General features: G+C 40.6%; 1 pseudogene; it reads left to right on the forward strand.

Annotated features, from left to right (window-relative positions):
* Nucleotides 1-6862: 6862 nt before the first annotated feature.
* LOC130845504 (nucleophosmin-like) lies at nucleotides 6863-7631 on the forward strand (annotated as a pseudogene).
* The last annotated feature ends 1593 nt before the right edge of the window (nucleotides 7632-9224 follow it).

Genomic DNA, 9224 nt, shown 5'->3' on the forward strand with positions numbered 1-9224 from the left:
TTTCTGTAGAAATGTCAGCTGTTATCCTTACGGGTTTTCCCTTATATGTTATTTGTTGCTTTTCTCTTGCTGCTTTTAATATTTTTTCTTTGTGTTTAATTGTCGTTAGTTTGATTAATATGTGTATTGGTGTATTTCTCCTTGGGTTTATTCTGTATGGGACTCTCTGTGCTTCTTGGACTTGGTGAATTATTTCCTTTCTCATGTTGGGGAAGTTTTCCACTAGAACCTCTTCAAATATTTTTTCAGACCCTTTCTTGTTTTCTTCTTCTTCTGGGATGCCTAGAATTCGAATATTGGTTCGTTTAATGTTATCACTGAGGTCTCTGAGACTGTCTTCTAGTCTTTTTATTCTTTTTTCTTTTTCTTGCTCTGTGGCATTTATTTCCCCCATTCTATCTTCCAACTCACTTATTCGTTCTTCTGCCTCAGTCATTCTGCTGATCATAGCATCTAGAGTATTTTTAATTTCAGTTATTTTGTTATCTATTGCTGTTTGTTTTTCTGAGTTCTTATGAACTGTTTCTTGTACTTTATTTTGTTATTGAGATTTTGTATCATTTTTACTATCATTACTCTGAATTCTTTTTCAGGCATTTTTCCTATTTCCTCCTCATTTCTTTGGTCTTGTGGGTTTTTTTCCTGCTTCTTTGCCTGCATGGTGTTTCTTTGTTTCCTCATGGTTGTCCAAACTTTTGGGGTTGCTTGTCCTGGTGAAGAGGTGTTTATAGAAGACTGTCCAAGCCTCAGACTAATGTCCAAGTGTTGGGTAAACAAATACTAAGTCTAGGAAACACACACATCTATAAGACATGCAATTACTGAATCCATTAGGACATAAGGCTCTGGAAAGACCTGACAGAACCCCAGTGTGCTATCAGATATTCAAAGAGAAACCCAGCAGAAATTGTCAACTGAAACAGAACAAATCAGAGACAAAAGCAAAAGCAAACTAACAAACAAATAACACCTTACACATACAAACACTAATCCAGGGAGATTTTGTAAGCTAGAAGCAAATATAGAAAAGAGCTAGAGTACCACCAGACAGAATGGTGATTCTCAGAATGAAATTAGACAATTTTGCTAAGAACTAAGATAAAGACAAAAACCTAATATTAAATACCAAGACAGTGCATCATCTGGAGAATAGAGCAAGGAGTCTGAGCAGATCGATAGTGTTGCTTATAAGTACGTTAAGATAAAATAAACTAAAAATGGATGGAAGACAGGGGAACAGAAGAGCATAGTGTGATTGGAAATATGTAAATAAAAAGAAAGGAATAGAAATGTATAAAAGATAGGGATGAAAGGAAAGTATGAGAGATATATTGTCCATACTACCAAAAACTTAGCTAGAAATAGAAGTATATAAAAAGGCAAAAAAATAAAAATATCATTAAAAAATTATGTTATAAAATTTGTAGATCCCATAGGACTAAGGTTGTAATTAATAAAGGGAAAAAAATTCCAGAACTGATCTCAGAATGGACCAGTTCAATAGGATTGATACTAATATTTCTGTTTCCTTAGTGTCTCAGCTGTAAGTGTTCTTCTATTCTCCTTGGGTTTTTTGTATTATTCTGTGGCCAGCAGAGATTCCTTTACTCTTCATCTGTAAGCGCTGGTGTGTGGGGAGGGAGAAGGTACAATAGTGGCTCCTTTCACTGGGAGTGAGTGAGCAGTGGCACACTGTTGTTTCAGTCGGGCTTGGAGGTGCCTGTTGCAGAGGGACGCTGGTGGCTCACGTGTAAACAGAAAGTCTCAGAGTTGAGCCTCTCTCAGGTTTTTTTTTTTTTTTCTTCTTGGCAGCCTCCTTGCTGCTGGCTTTCCAAGAGGTTTTAATCTAGCCCAACCCGAGTGCCTGAGGGTACTTGTTATCCCTGAGCACCTTAGGTAGCCCACAGGGCGTCTCTCCACTGCCTGTAGCAGAGGTGCCAAAAGAGAGAGAGAGAGGCTATGCACGCGGCTCCTCTCCCCCGCCCGCGAGCCTGCAGCCTCCAGCTGCCATCATGGCTGGGCAGCTCTCAGGGGTGAGCACGCCTCGCTTTGGACCTCTTCTCTCTTGCCCTCTCAGTCTGTCACCTTACTGGCAACAATTTTCCTCACCCTGAACCAGCTCTCTTGTTCCCATGCTCCCACTCCTGGACCCTCTGTTCAGCTGTGAATCGATGTCTCAGTCCAGGAAGGCTGAGCTGCGGTGCGGACCATCCGTATGTTTCTCACTCCCTCCCGTCTGCCAAAGCTCTGCTGCTTCACCCTCTTTGAGCCATCGTAGATGCCTCCCTACCAGTTATGTTGGGCTCCTTGCAGTCCTTTCTGGTGTCCGAGGCCATCTGCTGGTGTTCAGCTGGTACTGTGTGAAAATTATTGTGTCCTTCGGTGCATTCCCAATGCATCTGTGGAGAGGGATGCATTCCATGTCCCTCTACTTCACCACCATCTTTTTCTCAAGAAGCAGCTTTTAGTTTTATTGATTTTTGCTATTGTTTTCTTTGTTTCTATTTCATTTATTTCTGCTCTGGTCTTTATGATTTCTTTCCTTTTACTGACTTTGGTTTTATTTGCTCTTCTTTCTCTAGTTTCTTTAGGTATAAGGTTAGATTGTTTATCTGGGATTTTTCTTGTTTCTTGAGGTAGGATTCTATTGCTATAAACTTCCTTCTTAGAACTGCTTTTGCTGCATCCGATAGGTTTTGGATCATTGTGTTTTCATTGTCATTTGTCTCCAGGTAGTTTTTGATTTCCCCTTTGGTTTCTTCATTGATCTCTTGGTTATTTAGTAGCATATTGTTTAGTCTCCTTGTGTTTGTGTTTTTTACAGCTTTTTTCCTGTAATAGGTTTCTAATCTCATAGCATTGTAGTTGGAAATGATGCTTGATATGATTTCAATTTTCTTATATTTACCAAGGCTTTATTTGTGAGCCAAAATATGATCTATCCTGGAGAATGTTCCATGTGCACTTGTGAAGAACGTGTAATCTGCTGTTTTTGGATGCAATGTCCTATAGATATCTATTAAATCTAGCTGGTTTGTTGTGTCATTTAAATCTCTTGTTTCCTTATTAATTTTCTGTGTGGATGATCTGTCCATTGGTGTAATTGGGGTGTTAAATTCCCCCATTGTGATTGTGTTACTGTCAATCTCCTCTTTCATAGTTGTTAGCATTTGCCTTATGTATTGAGGTGCTCCTATATTGGGTGCATATATATTTATAAATTGTTATCGCCTCTTCTTGGATTGAGCCCTTGATCATTATGTAGTGTCCTTTCTTGTATCTTGCAACATTCTTTATTTTAAAGTCTATTTTATCTGATATGAGTGTCACTACTCCAGCTTTCTTTTGATTTCCATTTGCATGGAATATCTTTTCCCATCCCCTCACTTTCAGTCTGTATGTGTCCCTAGGTCTGAAGTGGGTCTCTTGGAGACAGCATATATATGGGTCTTGTTTTTGTATCCATTCAGCAAATCTGTGTCTTTTGGTTGGAGCATTTAGTCCATTTACATTCAAGGTAATTATTGATATGTATGTTCCTATGCCCATTTTCTTAATTGTTTTGTTTTTTGTTTGTGTAGGTCCTTTCCTCCTCTTGTGTTTTCCACTTAGAGAAGTTCCTTTAGCATTTGTTGTAGGGCTGGTTTGGTGGTGCTGAATTCTCTTAGCTGTTGCTTGTCTGTAAAGCTTTTGATTTCTCTGTTGAGTCTGAATGAGATCCTTGTTGGGTAGAGTAATCCTGGTTGTAGGTTCTACCCTTTCATCACTTTAAATGTATTGTGCCACTTCCTTCTGGCTTGCAGAGTTCCTGCTGAGAAATCAGCTGTTAATCTTATGGGAGTTCCCTTGTATGTTATTTGTGGTTTTTCCTGTTTTGCTTTTAATAATTTTTCTTTGTCTTTAAATTTTTGTTAATTTGACTATTATGTGTCTTGGAGTGTCTCTCCTTGGATGTATCCTGCCTGGGATTCTCTGCACTTCCTGGACTTGGGTGGATATTTCCTATCTCATATTAAGGAAGTTTTCATCTATAATCTCTTCCAATATTTTCTCAGGTCCTTTCTCTCTCTCTTCTCCTTTTGGGACCCCTATAATGCAAATGTTGGTGCATTTAACATTATCCCAGAGGTCTCTTAGGCTGTCTTCAGTTCTTTTCATTCTTTTTCTTTATTCTTTTCCACATCAGTGATTTTCACCATTCTGTCTTCCAGGTCACTTATTCATTCTTCTGCCTCAGTTAATCTGCTAGTGGTTCCTTCTAGTGTATTTTTTCATTTCGGTTATTGTGTTGCTTATCTCTGTTTGTTCTTTAATTCTTCTAGGTCTTTGGTATACTTTTATTGTATTTTTTTGATCTTTGCATCCAGTCTTTTTTCAAAGTCCTGGATCATCACTATCATTATTCTGAATTCTCTTTCTGGCAGGGTGCCTATCTCCTCTTCATTTAGTTGTTTTTCTGGGGTTTTATCCTGTCCCTTCAGCTGGTACAAAGTCCTCTGCATTTTCATTTTCTCCATCTTTCTGTGGCTGTGGTTTTCAGTTCCACAGAATGAAATACTGCTGATACTGCTTGATACTGCTGTCTGCCCTCTTGTGGAGGAAGCTTTCTAAGAGGCTTGTGTGTGCTTCCTGAAGGGAGGGATTGATGGTGGGTATGGCTGAGTATTGTTTTGGTGGGTGGAGGTCAATAAAACTTTAATCTTCTTTTATGCCACTGGGTGGGGCTGTGTTTCCACCTTGTTTGTTGTTTGGCCTGAGGCAACCTAGCACTGGAGCTTATGGAGGGACTCCAGGAGGGTCCACTCCAATGAGCACTTCCCAGAACCCCTGCTGCCAGTGTCCCTTTCCCCATGGTGAGCCACAGCCACCCCCCATGTCTATAGGTGACCCTCCAACACCAGCAGGTTGATCTGGTTCAGTCTCCTATAGGGTCAGTGCTCCTTCCCCCTGGGTCCTGGTGTGCACACTACTTTTTATGTGCCCTTTAATAGTAGAGTCTCTGTTTCCCCCAGTCCTGTGGAGGTCCTGCAATCAATCCTGCTGGCTTTCAAAGTCTGATTCTCTGTGGATTCCTCATCTCATTGCCAGACCCCCAAGTTGGGGGGAAGCCTGACATGGGGCTCAGAACCCTCACTCCAGTGGGCTGACTTCTGTGGTATAACTGTTCTCCACTTTGTAAGTCACCCACCCAGGGGTTATGGGATTTGATTTTTTCATGATTGTGCCCCTCGTGCCATCTAATTGTGGCTTCTCCTTTGTTTCTGAATGTGGGGTGTCTTTTTTGGTGAGTTTCAGCATCTTTCCATCAACGATTGTTCAGCAGTTAGTTGTAATTCCAGTGCTCTTGCAAGAGGGAGTGAGTGCACCTCTTTCTACTCCACCATTTTGAATTGTCTCTCTACTTTTTTTTTTTTAAGAGTTTTTCTCTTGACTTTTTTTTTAAGCTCTTTATTGGAGTATAATTGCTTTATACTCTTGTGCCAGTTTCTGCTGTACAACAAAGTGAATCAGCTGAATTTCTACATATATCCCCATATCCCCACCTCCTGTGACTCCTTCCCATCCTCCCTATCCCAGCCCTCAAAGTCATCACCAATCATTGAGTTGATCTCCCTGGGTTATGCAGCAGCTTCCCACTAGCTATCTATTTTACATTTGGTAGTGTATATATGTCAATGCTACTCTCTCACTTCATTCCAGCTTCCCCTTCACCCCCACCCCGTGTCCTCAAGTCCATTCTCTACATCTGCATCTTTATTTTTGCCTTGTCAGTGGGTTCATCAATAACACTTTTTTAGATTTTTAGCATACAGTATTTGTTTTTCTCTTTCCAGCTTACGTCACTCTGTATGACAGACTCTAGGTCCATGCACCTCACTACAAATGACTCAATTTCATTCCTTTTTATGGCTGAGCCATATTCCATTGTGTATATGTGCCACAGCTTCTTTATCCATTCATCTGTTGATGGACATTTAGGTTACTTCCATGTCCTGGTTATTGTAAATAGTGCTACAATGAACATTGTGTACATGTTTCTTTTCGGATTATGGTTTTCTCAGGGTATATATCTTTTTCTTGTCTGATTGCCTGGATAGAATCTCCAGTACAATACATAATTAAAGTGGTAAAAGTGGACATATTGCCTTATTCTCAATCTTAGGGAGAAAGCACTCATTATTTAATGGTTGAGTATGATGTGACATGTAGGTTGTTTGTATATATTTTTTTAATCAGGTTAAAGGAGTTTCTATTCCTAGTTTGTTGAGAGTATTTCCCCCCATTTAAACTAATTAAGAGTAAGTGTAGTTCTCACTGGTAGAACCAGATGTTACTCATTACCCATTTTTTTGTCTTTAAGAATGAGTAAAACTTGCCAAGAACCACACCAGCCAGCATACTTTCCTAGTAATGTCTCAGGATATTGTTTACAATTCATCCAAATCTACTCTGTGGGATGGAATCAGTTTGGTCTGGACACAAGACTTCACAGAGTAAGGGTGGCTACCTATTACCAAGGGTAATGATTCTGAAATCCAAGCATCCATCTCTGTTTTTTTAAATTTTATTTATTTATTTATTTATTTATTGGCTGCATTGGGTCTTCGTTGCTGCTCTCAGGCTTTCTCTACTTGCAGCAAGCAGGGTCTACTCTTCATTGCAGTGCACTGGCTTCCCATTGCGGTTGTTTCTCTTGTTGCAGAGCACAGGCTCTAGGCACGTGCGCTTCAGTAGCTGTGGCTTGCAGGCTTAAGATTGCATGGGCACCTGGTGTGATTCCGTCCTGCGTGGCTGTTCTCTGGGACAGTGGTCGTTTATCTCCGTCCGCCTTCTCGCCAACCGAAGTGCATGCCACCAACACATGGAAGATTTGATGGACATGGACATGAGCCCCCTGCAGCCCCAGAACTATCTTTTTGGTTGTGAACTAAAGGCCGACAAAGATTATTACTTTAAGGTGGATAATGATGAAAATGAGCACCAGTTATCTTTAAGAACGGTCAGTTTAGGGGCTGGTGAAAAGATGAATTGCACATTGTTGAAGCAGAGGCAATGAATTATGAAGGCAGTCCAATTAAAGTAACACTGGCAACTTTGAAAATGTCTGTACAGCCAACGGTTTCTCTTGGGGGCTTTGAAATAACACCACCTGTGGTCTTACGGTTGAAGTGTGGTTCAGGGCCTGTGCATATTAGTGGACAGCACGTAGTAGCTGTGGAGGAGGATGCAGAGTCAGACGATGAGGAGGAGGAGGATGTGAAACTCCTAAGTGTATCTGGAAAGTGTTCTGCTCCTGGAAGTGGTAGCAAGTTTCCACAGCAAAAAGTAAAGCTTGCTGCTGATGAAGATGAGGTTGAGGATGATGATGACAATGACGATGACAAGGATGATGATGATGATGACTTTGATGATGAGGAAGCTGAAGAGAAAGCTCCAGTGAAGAAATCTGTATGAGATACTCCAGCCAAAAATGCACAAAAATCAAACCAGAATGGAAAAGACTCAAAACCATCAACACCAAGAACAAAAGGTCAAGAGTCCTTCTAAAAACAGGAAAAAACTCCCAAAACGCCGAAAGGACCTAGCTCTGTAGAAGACATTAAAACAAAAATGCAAGCAAGTATAGAAAAAGGTGGAAGCCAAGTTCATCAATTATGTGAAGAATTGTTTCCAGATGACTGACCAGGAGGCTATTCAAGATCTCTGGCAGTGGAGGAAGTCTCTTTAAGAAAATAGTTTAAACAGTTTGTTAAAATTTTCTATTTCATTTCTGTAACAGTTGATATCGGGCTGTCCTTTTTATAATGCAGAGTGAGAACTTTCCCTACCGTGTCTGATAAATGTTGTCCAGGTTCCATTGCCAAGAATGTGTTGTCCAAAATGCCTGTTTAGTTTTTAAAGATGGAACTCCATCCTTTGCTTGGTTTTAGGTATGTATGGAATGTTATGATAGGACATAGTAGTAGTGGTGGTCAGACAAATGCAAATGGTGGGGAGACAAAAATATACATGTGAAATAAAAACAGTATTTAAAAAAAAAAAAAAAAAAAGAGTGCATGGGCTTAGTAGCTCCATAGCGTGTAGGATCTTCCCAGACCAGGGCTTGAACCCATGTCCCCTGCATTGGCAGGTGGATTCTTAACCACTGAGCCACCAGGGAAGCCCCCAAGTAGCCACCTCTTGAAAATTATTTTTGTTTGTTTCCTGTCCTTATTTTTGGTTTAGCCTAAGTCTAGCTCAACTTTGCAAGTAAAAAATAGCTGCCAGTGACAACTATGGTCACATGCTTCCTTTTTCTTGTTTAATTGGTGAGAGAGGGAAAAGGAAAATGATGCATGGGAAGAGAGGTCGAGAAATCAAATTAATTAATATTTCTTTAATAAATAGCTTTGATGCTTAAACTGTTAGAGAACCAGGTTGGTATTGCCCAAAGCACAGCAAGCCAAAATGCTGAGACCAGGGTTTACAACAAAGAGAGGGTTTATTCGCAAGGCAGCCAAGCATGGAGATGGAAGAAAAACCTCAAACCCACCTCCCTGTAGGCAGGGGGCTGGGGTATTTATGGGATAAGGAATAAAGGAGCAGGGCAGTCTAAGATACAGTACATGGGGAGCATGGGGAAAGGGGATTGGAAAAATGTGTGGTAAGCGTCATCCTGTGCAGGCATAACCAAGCCACTGGTCTCTGCACATTCAAAAGTTTGCCAATCAGATACTCGCACATGCTCAGTTGAAGGGTCAGTGGTCTTATCCAGTCTTAACCAGCTTAGCTGGAACTAGACAAAGCTGACTTTCAGCTCAGCTTGTACCAGGTGCAGGTGACTCTGGGTTTCTGGAAAACAACTCAGGCAAACATCTTATACATCTTATCATTTAAGCTATGTGCTGCTTGGAGGACAGGCAAGTCTTTTTTTTTTTTTTTCTTTTGAGTGCATTGGGTCTTCCAGGCGGATTTTTAACCACTATGCCACCTGGGAAGTCCCAAGCAAGTCTTAAAATGACCTTGATTAGTGAAGGCAGGTGAAATGGATTGAGTAGTCAATCATGGTTTCAAAACTATTTTAAATTGGTCATTATTTGCAAACGTGAATCCTGACAGATACTTGGACATAAAAATAATAGAGTGCAATAGAGGGCCAAAGTTGAGGGTGTTCCTGATTTTATGCTTTCCCAGTCAAGTATGAGGTAAAGATGTGGAGAATTAAGGCTGCATATATGGAGGAG

Source organism: Hippopotamus amphibius, chromosome 2 (assembly GCF_030028045.1).
Source record: "Hippopotamus amphibius kiboko isolate mHipAmp2 chromosome 2, mHipAmp2.hap2, whole genome shotgun sequence".
NCBI lineage: Eukaryota > Metazoa > Chordata > Mammalia > Artiodactyla > Hippopotamidae > Hippopotamus > Hippopotamus amphibius.